Below are 5,166 nucleotides of genomic sequence, written 5' to 3' on the forward strand. Positions count from 1 at the left end.
ATAAACTTATCAGTTTATATGCTGGACATTTGGTATTTGATAACCAATTTATGTGGTCTCACCTGGGGAAGAGTATTACTCCCACTCTCAAGATTCCTTAGTTGCTTGTGGTTTTCTATGTAAGATTGGAACCTTATATTATTTCTTTTATCTCTTATTTCTTTCATTTGAGGAAAAGTCAAAGATTGGATTCATCAGATAACATTTTCATGTGTAGCATTTATTGTAATAAATACATGATTTGAAAATATTTTCCAGGATTTACAGATATAAGGAGGTATATATATATATATATATATATATATATATTCTTTAACTGACTTGAGAGGTACTTCATTTAACATTAAATGGGCCATTTATAGCTAAGATATTTATCATATATATATATATATATATATATATATATATATATATATATATATATATCTCAGTTAGCTGTGTTATTCTCATTTATCTCGACAGGAGTTAGTTGGTGTGCTATAATCTGTCAATGGCCATTTAGTAAGTCTTGAGGCTTTAAAATGCATGTTGATTTTCATCTATCAGCCATAAAGAATATCAACAACAAAACATGTATCACTCTCTGAAGATTTGGTAAAGTGTTTATGTTAGCTACTCTTTGTTTTCATAGCTAAGAAGGTGGGGTAAATTTGTAGTAGACTAAACAAAAAGGGTATTGATATAAAGTCACACAGACATTCAACTTTGCCCATAAAACATAATTGAGCTTTGCATTCTGTGTTCTGTGGTTTAAGAGGAGAAAGAAAAATAAGAAGGGAAAGGTAAGAAAAGGAAATGGACAGCAAAATAAGGCCACATATAAACTTGATTTACTTTTATTAACATAGTTTCAGTATATTTTGCAAAGTGTTTTATTATTCTATTTTTCTATTCTATTTTTATTGTTTTATTATATCATTAAACTTTTAAGTTTTTATATGAAATATATGGATAATAATTACATAAATAATTGTTTTCTGCAATCCTTTTAAGACACTTTACACAAAATTGAAATGAGGATACCTAGTCAGTAACACACATACAGATGTTGCCTTTTAAAATATAAAATTTAAATCTAGATTTTGTAGTAAATATTCAAGGTAATAGTTTTTGTTCATACTGAATAATTACTACAATTAATTATATCTTAAAAATAAATGATCATAGTATTCATCATATATAGTTACCATTAACACATCTTTGGTATTAGCATGGAAAAGTCACTCTCATAATATCATTTATAATACAGAGAACAATATTAACACTATACGTCTCACCTCAAGATTTACCTAGTTCTTGAAAATCATCTTAGCCATCAGGAATTTGACATATTTCAATATACATGTCTTTGTTTCTCACTCAGCTCTTTATAATTACCTTAATTTATTCATTTATATTTAATCTGATTATAATTAAATATATTTATATTAGTTTTTTCAGACTTTCCTAAATTCATATGGCGCATCTTTAGCATATGTACCTTTTGCTTCTCACCTTATCTAATTTCAGATTTATCCCATTGTGGCCAAATATACACGAGTTCACTGAGTAACTACTCTTGCTAACCCAACCAATGATCAGACTCAAAATAAAATTGACTATTTCTCTTCCAGGAACCATAAATTGTCAAGGTCTCCTCAGCTAAAGATGTCCTCTTGTTATCTACCCCAACTCTATAATGAAGTAGTGACTGGTTTTATTTTTGTGTAGGCAACTACAGCTGCTGTGACTTCATTTTATAGGGATTTGTCATGTTCAGAAAACATTCTTTCATTTTTGTCCTCCCCAACCTCTGACTCTTAAATTCTTTTAGCCTTTTCTTTCTGAGATTTATGGGTATATGAAATAAATATTCTATTCACACCTGAGTACTCCATTGTCACTTATTCTTTGCACTTTAGTCAGCTGTTTTTGTGATAACTGTCATTCACTGCACAAACTTCTCAAATGATATCTAAAATCGGCACTAATCTACTGAACCTACATAAAGGAGATCATAAAATATGTGTCCTTCTTTGTCTGACTTATTTCATATACCACAATGTCCTTCAGGTTCACTTATTTTCTTACAAATGAAAATACATTTTTGTGTTTGGGCACACACGAGTATTTGTACTGAAGAATGAAGGGTCAAATTCAAACATGCTAATTAGTTTTTCTTCAATTATATCTCTCTTAAAACTTATTTCTAAGATTTAATTTTAAATTAATTTTCGTTATGTGTATTTTTGTATGGTATTTGGGTCAATAGGTGTCACATGTGTCAGACCCCCCTGTAGCTGGAGAAACAGGCATTTGAGAGCTGCCTAATGTAGGTACTGGGACTTGAACTCGGTTCTCTGAACAAGAAGCCCTGCATTTTATTCACTGAGCTGTTCTCCAGTCCCATTCATCTCCATTTTTAAAGGAGGAATCATTTAATAGTTAATGCAGCAATGGATATGTTCATCCACTGTCAATGATGGGGAACATATCTATGTAACATTGAGTCTTTTTTACCTGTGAATTGTCATTCACCTAGGTTGCCAGGATGGCAAAAGCTAGAAGATGTATAACTTAATAGATTTGCAGAATGAAAGAAATTACAGACTCTGGCAATGTTTCAAATTGTGTAGGAGTTATTTTATGATCTCTTATCAATCTTGAAGATAATGGGTACTAGCTGAGAGATGTGAAATTTTTTGACCTTCATAGGTATAATCAAAACCAAATGATTGATGTTTCCCAGGGTATTAACATTTCATTTTCAATGATATTAATAATTTTAACAAAGTAATGAAATATACACAAAATATAATCTACTGACAATAAATATATGTAAACCATATAAACATTAATTTTCATAGTAGCAATAATTCCTGTTTATATTATCTTAATATCTTTTAATATCTTTTTGATATTAGTTCTTGATTAATTTACATAGATGTGTCTAACTATAGCTATCAAATAATATTCAGTTTATGATATGTTTATTTCCTGTCCATTTCCTAGTATTATAACATATTCTTGTATTATAACAATAAAGGTAATTTACAATAGATTGGAATTTATCTTAATTCGAATGATATGCACTCACTGATAAGTGGTTCTTAGCCCAGAAGCTCAGAATACTCAAGACACAATTCACAACACACATTCACACATACAACTCAAGAAGAAGGAAGACCAAAGTGTGGATACTTTGATCCTTCTTAGAAGGGGGAACAAAATAACCATGGAAGGAGTTACAGAGACAAAGTTTGGAGCAGAGACTGAAGGAACGACCATCCAGAAACTGCCCAACCTGGGGATCCATCCCATAAACAACCACCAAACCCAGACATTACTGTGGATGCCAACAAGAGCTTGCTGACAGGAGCCTGATAAATAGCTATTTTCTGAGAGGCTCTGCCAGTGCCTGACAAATACAGAAGTAGATGCTCACAGTCATCTATTGGATGGAGCACAAGGTCCCCAATGAAGGATCTAGAGAAAGTACCGAGGGAGCTAAAGGGGACTGAAGCCCTATAGGAGGGACAACAATATGAACTAACCTGTACTCCCAGAATTCCCTGGGACTAAACTACCAACCAAAGAAAACACATGGTGAGACTCATGGCTCTAGCTGCATATGTAGCAGAGGATGGCCTAGTTGCATCAATGGGAGGGGAGGCCCTTGGTCCTGTGAAGGTTCTATGACCTAGTTTATGGAAGTGCCAGGCCCAGGAAGCAGGGGTGGGTTGGTTGGGGAGCAGGGGGAGGGTTGAAGGGATAGGGGGTTTCCGAGGGGAAACCAGGAAAGGGGATCATATTTGACATGTAAATAAAGAAAATATCTAATAAAAATTCCAATTTTTTAGCTCAGAAAATCAAAGGTGAAGTGCATATATCTAGCCTGGGTTTTAGTTTAAAGAATAAGTGATCTGCGAAAGTGGACATTGCAGAAATGTAGTACAAGCTGGCAAAACAAATAGTTTCCAAAGAAAAGAATAATTCATTTGTTCACGAAGGCTTTACTACATTACCAAAATATTTTTCACTGATCCCCACCTTCATAGAAATATAAGATTTCAAGACATGAACTCTTAAAAGAGAAACTCAAACTAAAGCAGTATGTAACTTTCTTTAACTATCTACCCAACTTATATGTTTTTCGTGCTTGGAGCTCATGTTTTTTCATTTAAATTTTTCTATTATTCATGACTTGTAGCTTCTGTCTCCTACCAGCAGAAAAGAGTGACGACACAGCGTTCTTCTCAAAGCAGTTTATTCAGGAACCTTTCAACATGCATGCAGGAAAAAAATCTCTCTTCTTCTCCATTCCCCAATCACAATCCCTTATATAACCCTTCTACCACACCCCATCAGCCCAGTCCATGTAACAGCAGTCCATTGGCCAGAATCATCACTCATCATATGGTCTGATCTTGCATCATGGTGCATCTGCGCAGTTCTCAAGATGGACACGGCTTATTTTCAAGTGTATGAGGAAGTCAGGTACAAGTTATAAGACTTGGCTGCAGTCCTGGGTGCCATATTGGGACTGCTGCCACACCTGCTAGTCACATCTCCCCATTCTTTACTTATTGGCAGACAGAATGCCTGTCTTAGGTTGGCCCCTGTGGCAATGTCCCTTACTCGTCATAGGGAGGCAAACAGCATTGGTTTGATCCCTGTCTTAGGTTGGTGACATGCCCAGGGAATCTTACCCGTCATTGACTACTTCTCTAGCATGCCAAGCCACACTTGAGGAGATTATCCTGTTTCTACTGCCACAAAAGCCTGTATCATCAAGGCTTGGGCTCTGCACTGATGACTCTGCATGCGGCAGATGCACCAGAAGGCCAGGACACCGATGAGAATTGGGCACATGGCAAGTCCACCAATGCCAGACCACTCATTCAGGTGGGAGACTGCTGTCCATGCTCCTTCAGCCATGGACACGTCAAGACAAGTGGAATTAATATGGAAGATGAACTGTCTCAATAAGGGATATGGCTGCAGCCGTGGCTGTGGTGGCAGAAACTGCTATAGCAGTGGTGGCCGCAGTAATGCCAAAATCCCTTTTAGGTCTGAACAAAGTCATAGCAGAAGGAGCCTGAACAGGCCAGGGTACAAAACGATGCATCCTAGTAACAACAGCTAAACGATGCAAAGATGCATTCCAGCACATACTATAAAAGCAAT

Source organism: Mus musculus, chromosome X (genome assembly GCF_000001635.26).
Source record: "Mus musculus strain C57BL/6J chromosome X, GRCm38.p6 C57BL/6J".
Taxonomy (NCBI): Eukaryota; Metazoa; Chordata; class Mammalia; order Rodentia; family Muridae; genus Mus; species Mus musculus.